This window comes from Nicotiana attenuata, unplaced genomic scaffold, assembly GCF_001879085.1.
Source record: "Nicotiana attenuata strain UT unplaced genomic scaffold, NIATTr2, whole genome shotgun sequence".
Lineage (NCBI taxonomy): Eukaryota > Viridiplantae > Streptophyta > Magnoliopsida > Solanales > Solanaceae > Nicotiana > Nicotiana attenuata.
The window spans coordinates 188,246-197,351 of NW_017672064.1; the positions used below are offsets into that span (position 1 = coordinate 188,246).

The window sequence follows — 9,106 nt, forward strand, 5'->3', positions numbered from 1 at the left end:
ATCCCCAACAGTGCTCTACCCCACGCTCGCTATCCGGCGTGCAAGTCACCTCAATATAGCACTACGGTGTGCAAATCCGGGGTTTCAAACCCTCAGGATATCATTTACAATCATTACTCACCTCGGACCGGCGAAATCTCTAGCTCGCGACGCCTTTGCCCCTCAAATCGGCCTCCATGCGCGTCGAATCTATCCAAAGACAAAGCGAATACATCACAATATGCTAAGGGAACAAAGCCCAAGCGAAAACAAACAATAATGGGCACAAATCCTGAAATTACCAAAACCCGAGCCCCGGGCCCACTTCTCGAAACTCAGAAATTTTCACATCAACGGGTTCCTTATCTCCTCACGAGTTCATACATACCAAAAGTTCTCGAATCCGACCTCAAATGGTCCTTCAAATCCCTAAATCAAATTCCAAAATCCCAAGCCCTAGTTCTTCAATTTTAGGCTTAATTTCCATGAATTTCCAGGTAGATTACACAATAGAATCACGTTTTAGGTTCAAAAATCTTACCTCCAATCGTTTCTCCTTGAATCCCTCTTGAATCTTCCTCAAAAAGCTCTCAAAATGATTGACTATGGAGTAAAAATGACTCAAAATCGCGGATGAAATATTTTATAAACTTTCTGCCCAGTTCTAAACTTCCTTCATCGCGTTCGCGACCTCAGCCTCGCGAACGCGAAGCCAATTTTTATTTTTATCCAAAATTAACCTTACGCGAACGCGATACCCACACCGCGGACGCGGTGCTTTATTCCTCATACCTACGCGAACGCGACTCACATGATGCGAACGCGAAGAGCAAGTCCGCTGGACCCTAACTCCTTATACGCGAACGCGAGCAGGTCCATGCGAATGCGTAGCACAATATCTTAGCCTTCCGCGAACGCGTGTCTTCAAACGCGAATGCGAAGGCTTAAATTCCTGCCTTCCAATTTCCTTTTACGCAAACGAGAGGTCCTCTCGCGAACGCGAAGAGATAAATCTCTGCAACACCTGAACTGAAATTCTGCAACTTTTAAACTTAGAAAATAGTCCGCTTGACCATCCGAAACTCACCCGAGGCCCTCGGGACCTCAACCAAACCTACCAACATAACCCATAACCTCATTCAAACTTGTTCCAATCATCAAAACACCTCAAACAACATCAAATTACTCAAAACTCATCGAATTCAAGCCTAAGTTTCCAAAAACTTCCGAAATACACTTTCGATCAAAAACCCGACCAAACGATGTCCGAATAACCTGAAATTTTGCACACACATCACAAATGGCATAAAGAAACTACAGCTACTCTCAGAATTCCATTCCGACCCTCGGGTCAAAATCCCACCTATCAACCGGAAATCGCCAAAATACTAACTTCGTCAATTCAAGCCTAATTCTACACCGGACCTCCAAAACCAATTCCGATCACGCTCCTAAGTCATAAATCACCTAACGAAGCTAACCAAATCATAAAAACTCCGATCCGAACTCATATACAAATAAGTCAACTCTTGGTCAAACCTTCCAAATTCAAGGCTTTCAACTGAGACTGTTCTTTTAAATTCATTCCAAATTTTCTTGAAAACCACCGGTCGGGTCGTTACACAAAGCCCAAGCGAAAAAAGTCAATAAAGGGCATAAATCCCGATATTACCAAAACCCGACCCCCGGGCCCACGTCTCGAAATTCAGAAATTTTCACACCAACGGATTCCTTACTTCCCCACGAGTTCATACATATCAAGAATACTAAAATCGGAGTCCAAATGACCCCTTAAATCCCCATTTAAAGGCCTCTTAAACTCAAGCCCTAATCCTCCTTTTTAGCCCTTTAATTTCTTTGATTACAGCCCTAAATTCATGAAATACTACCATAGAATTGTGTTTTAGGTCCAAAATCCTTACCTTAACGAAGTTCCCTTGAAATCCTCCTTCCAAATCATCCAAAAGCTCTCAAGCCAAAGTTAAAAATGGTGAAATAACCCAAAATTCGCGAAGGACCTCTTTTAATTCAACTGCCCAGTTATTTCGCATCTGCAGCACTATAGCCGCTTCTGCGGTACCGCATATGCGGTCATACCTCCGCATCTACGGAAATCACTAACGGGCACCATACCGCATCTGCGGTCAACTCTCCGCACCTGCGCCTTCGCAGGTGCGGTCAAACCCCTGCTTCTGCGGCCCCTGGCTCTCCTCTCAAATCCGCTTCTACGGCTCCCTTTCCGCATGTGCGGCACCGCACTTGCGGTCTCCAAACCGCAGGTGCGAAAACACCAGCAACAGCAAAACTTCAGCAGCTTCTAAACTTCAAAATGGTCCGATTGACCACCCGAAACTCACCCGAGGCCCCCGGGACCTCAACCAAGGCACCAACATATCCAAAAACCTTATTCAAACTTGTTCCAATCATCAAAACACTTCAAACAACACTAAATCAACCAAAACACCTCCTATTCAAGCCTAAGTTTCTAAAAACTTCCAAATTCCTCTTTTGATCAAAAACCCAACCAAACCACGTCCGAATAACCTGAAATTTTGCACACACATCCCAAATCACATAACGAAGCTACTGCAACTCTCGGAATTCTATTCCAACCCCTATATCAAAATCTCGCCTATCAACCGGAAATCACAAAATATCAACTTCGCCAACTCAAGCCTAAATCTACTCCAATCCTCCAAAACCCATTCCGATTACACTCTTAAGTCATAATTAACCTCCCGAAGCTAACCGAACCATCAGAACTCACATCCGAGCCCTCTAACGCATAAGTCAACATCCAGTTGACTTTTCCAACTTAAGCCTTCCTAAAAGAGACTATGCGTCTCAAACTTCACCAAAACCAATCCGAATCCAATCTGACGAACCCGATACCTCAAAACACGGATAAAAAAGCATAAAGAAGCAGAAATGGGGGAAATGGAGCGGTATCTCATGAGACGACCGGCCGGGTCGTCACATGAGGTGACTTGCCTATATGCATGTGCCCGGGTTAATCATGCTTGGGGGTAGATTATTTGATTATTTGTGCCTTGTTGGAATATGTGACCTTCTTTCTTCACGCTTTACTTGACTTCTAGATTAAAATGAATATGAAGTTAAATGCTAGAAACCATGATTTAGCTTATTATAACTTGATTAAAATTTGACGGAGTTTTGGTGAAACTATTGATGTACTAAATTCGGTCATCACTATACTCAATCACAAATACATCGCTAACTATTCTTGAGATAATTGAATTCCATACTTGAGTTGAAAATTGCTTTTGAGATTTGTTGAGATATATGAACAATAAGGTTCTTGAGGTTTATTGAACTGTTATTGGCTTGAAAGCTGTGATTGATGTTCATTGGGAGTATTTACTTAATCACTCATCTTGATATTATTCATGCTTCCTAACTTGCTTGTTATTGATATAAATATGCTTGGTGAGAAAGAATGTAAAGCACGAAAGGTGATGCCATTTTATTGCATATACATTATCATGTGAGGAAGAGAGTAGAGCACGAAGGGTGATGCCGTGCCATTTTATATACCTTATCATGTGAGGAAGAAAGTAAAGCACGAAGGGTGATGCCGTGCCATTGTATTTATATTATCATGTGAGGACGAAAGTAAAACCACGAAGGTTGATGCCGAGCCATTATTTTTATATTATCATGTCTTCATGGCACGAATGGTGTTTCTGTGCGTGCAAGGACGAGAGACATGCATTATATTGTGATGTATTTTTCTTGTATATACATTTATTCCTTTATCTTGAGTTGTTACTGTTGCATCTATGTTTTCTATGTGACTTGTCGTTGTTGTTCTATCTTTGTCCTCTATCTAAATTGTTGTTGTATTATTCGCGCCTTCTATTTGTTTAGCTTATAAAGATCATGCTTTCCTTCTTGTTTGTTATATCTACATCTATGCCATTTTTTATTTGTTGCACTTTCGTATAAGCCATCTACATTGTTAGTCATCCATGCCTTCTATTTTGTTTAGCTTATGAAGATCATGCTTTTCTTCTTGTTTGATTATCTACATCTATGCCATTTCTCATTTGTTGCATGCACTTTAGTATAAGCATTCCACCATGCTAGTTAGTGAAATTTATGTCCTCCTATCTTAATTGCTATCATTACTTCTAGGCCTCCCACCTAGGATTTAAAGAATTCTAACAAATCCAAGTAAAAGAACATACGTCTTCAAAGTATTTATTGAAAATCTCCATTTCAAGTAATTCTTGAGTTCTTCAAGGATTTAAAGAATTCTAACAAATCCAAGATTGCCTTGATATTATTAATAATGGTACTAATAAACTTTAATTAACACTAAAGATTGATAGAAACTCACCTTGGTTGGTAGATGACAATTTTAGGTCGTTTTCTCCACCATAGGTCTACACACTTGAGCAATTTTCAGAATGAGGAAGTGAGGGGCCGGAATGCCTTTTAAAAGGCTTCATGCATCGGAGGTTAGGAAAAATGTGTTGCAGGGGCGGAGGTACAGTAGTGGGTGCGGGTTTTGGCGAACCCAGTGACTTATTCCGAAACCCTGTATTAGTATTGAAAAATTTACCACGTCTATATAAATAGATCATGCTGAACCCAGTAACAAAAGAGGTCTGGGTTCAATGGTAAGGGCTGTGGGTTCTCTGGAAAAAGGTGTGGGTTCGATTCCCGATTAAAGCAGTTTTTTATTTCATTTTTTTAATTATATATTTTTTCACAAATTAACTGAACGACAACGTTTTATTCACTTTCCTCTCAACAGACACTAAATAACATTATTTAATATTTAAAACATAACGTGTTTCTTTCTAATAAACAAAGAATAGAAGCTTCCCAACTTTAAACACAAACGTTTTCTTCCAATTCCCAAATCAAAAAAAACTAGGGTTCTGCTGCCTCTGCTGGGCCTGGGACCTGGGTTCTCCGCCCCTGACCACAATCTGCGTCTGCCTCCAACTCTCCAATGTGTATTAGTGTATGCTCTTTCTCCCTTAGAAGTTAGACCCTTCTTAGTTAAACTTAAAGTTAGTAAAAATACCTTTTCTTTTAGAACACTCCTGATTTGAGGCAAATTATTTTGGTATTGGAATGAATAACCCCAAATAGAAATAGTGCAGAATTGTTACAAAGTAAGTCATACGGTTGATCCCAATTTGGTTTGAGATTAAGCTACTGATGATTGATTGTAAAAGGGGAATCGGCTAAATGTGCTAACATGTGTGGGACCCGAATATGAACTTCAAGAGTAATGAATTAGTGTAATGAATTGTGCTATCACAGAAGTATTACTCTAGTATCATTTATGAATAGATGATTAAAAGGATATTTACTTGATTCTGAGGACATGAGTGACATTCTATTGAAAAAATTAGATGGTTCAGCTTAGTGAATACGTTTGAAAGGCTGCTCTGAGTTTGCATCTTTCTCAATTTAATAGAAATTTTGTAACCTGTTGTATATTCGGGGGGTCATGGGATCGAACTCCTTCTGAACTTATGTTTGTTTATCTGTGTTCAATTTTTGTTGCATTTACTCTTTGTATTTTAGCACTGTGCATTCATGAGTTCTTATTGGTATATCTTATAGTTTACAAATTGAACTATGTCAAAGGAGAGTAAAGAATAGTTTGTTATAGCATTTTGAAACATACAATTTCAAGTAAATTTGTGTTTTATGATTTTTAGGTTTTTCTAGCAAAAGTCGATATGATCACGAGTTTTTACAAAGCTTAAGCTTCTACAGCTTCTTCTAGCTCTCCTTTGACAAGTTCTCCATGTCCAGTTATTAACAACAATATTAATCCTTCCCAAGCATCGGATAAAGTGTGGGATTATGAGCCCGACCCTGCTAAAAGAAAACCAATTTCAGAATATCCTCCTAATTTACGTGACCGTGTAAGGAGAAATTATATACAAAATGGAGCTTGTCAACCTTGTGGTTTTGTCTTTCCAAAAAGAGATTGTGGGGGAATAATGCGTCACTTTAATCCTGAATGGTTTAAAACTTCATGTTCTCAATGGTTAGAATTTAGCATTAAACAAGATGCAGCATTTTGTTTATATTGTTACTTGTTTAAAAATGAGGTTGGAGGATATGGAAAAAAAAGTAGGTGATGCTTTCACAACGGATGGTTTTAGAGGTTGGAATAAAGGTTTAGAAAGACTTAAATCACATGTGGGTGACGTAAGTAGTGTTCATAATCGATGTTTCAAGATGATGCTAGATTTAATGAACCAAGAACAATCCATTCTAACTTCTTTGGACAAGCAATCTGAGAAAATTAAAAGTGAACATCGAGTTCGTTTGAATGCTTCAATTGATGTGATAAGGTATCTTTTGAAAGAAGGAATTCCTTTTCGGGGCCATGATGAGAGTGTAACTTCTACTAGAAGAGGCCATTTTTTAGATCTCTTAAAATGGTATGCAGATAGGAAGGAAGACGTGAAAAACGTGGTATTAGAAAAAGCTCCAAAANTAGTTCAGTTAAAACCAAAATATAGCACCTGTTATAAGTAAATATTTATATATATAATAAATTATAATAACACTAAAATTTAAATACAAAATAAAATGAAACTATTAATAATATAAAATTATCCATCAAGAAAATAATATCCATAAAGCAAATGTTCTACCCCATGAGTGCAGAAGTTTAGTACATTTCAAGAGAGTAAGTAAGTTTCAAAAATGTTGGTAACAAAAGATTCCTAGAACATTCCTCTAAAACAATTCAAAATTCTTCTCAAGTAAGGTCTAGTTCTTCATTGTTTTCATCATCCATTTCTTGATCTACTCCACCTACAAAAGAGGATAAATAAAGTTATTACCCTTCAAGAAATCTAGTCTAAGAATACTCATAGCACAAATTGCCATGAAAAAAGAAAAGAACATGAAAACTCCAGAACCAATAATAGTAGTTGCAAAACAAAAAGAAACTACAAAAGAAGTTCAAATCTTCCAAGTTGGCCATAAGATGCCAAGCCATGAACTGTTTGCTAATGCAATTAGGACCATAGTTCCTTCTGAACTGGTGTATTTCAATTTTTTTTTCCTTACGAAACTTGAGGATAAAGTTGATTCAAGTTGTAAGTCAAAAAGTATTACTTTCTCACACATATCCCTTACTCTTTGTCTTCTTTTATTTTTAACTATTCTAATCTCTCCTCCTCTCCCCAAAGACAATGTATTAATAAAAATAACTATCACTTCTCCCATCTAATTATGATTAATCCATGTTTCTGTTAAAAGGGTAGAAGATGAGGAAAAGAAGAAAATAAGCCAATGAATAAGCAGACTATTAGGCAGAAATAAGGCCACAATTTAAGCCCATCTTGCATTAAGAAGAGTATCTCTAAACAAGAGGTCTTCGATGGAAAGAAATCAAAATTTCACTTATCTATTGATTTAAAGATGGAATGAGGACTTCACCAGCCAACTTCTAGTGCAATCTAAAGATGGAGTTTGTGGGATTAAATTTTTTTATTGAACTCAGAAACTGGGAAGCAGATCAAGTCCAGGAGGTTCACATATGACATCAGTTTACACATTGGATTCTAAAAACAAATTCTAATACCGAAATAGGCACATCTATAGGAAGAAAAAAGGATATTACCATATCCACTCTGCCTTGAACCAAAGCAAAATCCCAACCAATGAATGAGGAGGAGAAGAAGAAATAGAAGAAGATGTATAACATTTGGTACGTACTGACCTTGATTGTTACTACCAGCAGATGGTCGACTGTTTACTTGAACAACAGCTTGTTGTGCAGAGGAAGCTTCTACAGGTGAACGTGCACTGAACCTTAACATGTCAGGATCAAGTCGCAAATCTGGGTTCAACAACCTTGTTCATTTGAAACTGCAGTTGCTTCCTCAATTGCAGGTCAATTTGCCTTCAAAATGCATGCCAAACATTTACAGCCAAGCAATTTTCTCAAAGCAACCAACCAAACAATTCATTTTAATAAAAAGAAACAACTGTTGCCACACTTAGTGCAAAATAAGTAGTACATAGCTGAAAAATTAAGCAGGCAAATGTACAGAAGTTTTCAGCAGAAACTGGCAGCAAAATAGTGTAGATCACACTCAAAATTCAAAATAGTGGAGTTATCAGTAGCTTTTGAACTGGACAACAGCTCACAAAATGCAGAATTTACAACTGTAGGAATAACACAACTGAAATAACTGAAGAAAAATCACAAAGCAATCACCGGACAGTCACATATGAAAGGTTCAACAACCTTGTTTCACTTGAAGCTGCAGTTATTTCCTCAATTGCAGGTCAATTTGCCTTCAAAATGCATGCCAAACATTTAACTTTATTGTCTTTCTTTTATTTTTTCCCCAAAAATTGATTGCTGAAATTACAAGTTTACATCCTTTTACTTCATCTCCAGGAAGGGAGATTACTATCGCTATTTAGCAGAGTTCAAATCATGGAATGATCGTAAAGAGGCAGCTGATCAGTCACTTAAAGCTTATGAGGTTTCTTTTGTTCCACGCTATCTTATTTGGCTCAATCTTCTTCTATGTCTAGCTGCAGCATTTGTTTCCTTGTTGTTTATGATGACAAATTATTTTTTTTATTTATTTAGTTGTTTGTCTTCTTCTTAATTAAGCTTATTGCTCTATTTTTGTAGGCTGCTACTGCCACAGCTAGCGCAGATCTTGCTCCTACTCACCCAATTAGACTTGGACTTGCATTGAACTTCTCAGTCTTCTACTATGCCAGCAAAGTTGTGCATAATGCCTACAAAATCTAATGTTCCCAGGGCAAATTTACAACACTTGAGGTTTTAGTTGACAAGAGTGCAACAATAGGCCGAGCAACCCAAACTATCATGTATTGCAATGTATTAACTCTTTCACTACTTCCTGAGCAACCAAATATAAGCAGGCAGCAAGTTGGTGATAGCTATCCTTTTGTTCTGTTTTCCGCTCAGAGCATTAAATTGAAGATAGGAGTGTTATCCATCATCTCCTAAAATAGCATGTCACATCACTTGAGCTAACTGGATGATTATTATGGCAACTCAAGATTGCCTTCTTTTTCAGTTTTCTCCTAAATAGACAAAGTATACGAGATTTTGAACTAAAGCATTTCAATC

General features: G+C 37.7%; 1 long non-coding RNA gene across 1 annotated transcript in view; it reads right to left on the reverse strand.

The window, feature by feature from the left end:
* Positions 1 to 6,563: 6,563 nt before the first annotated feature.
* Positions 6,564 to 9,106, reverse strand: part of LOC109211618 — an 8,735-nt gene continuing 6,192 nt past the window's right edge. The window contains exons 2-3 of the long non-coding RNA XR_002065748.1: positions 7,709 to 7,891; positions 6,564 to 6,795 (exon numbers count right to left, since the gene is read on the reverse strand). This is a non-coding gene — a long non-coding RNA (uncharacterized LOC109211618). The remainder of the gene's footprint in view (positions 6,796 to 7,708; positions 7,892 to 9,106) is intronic.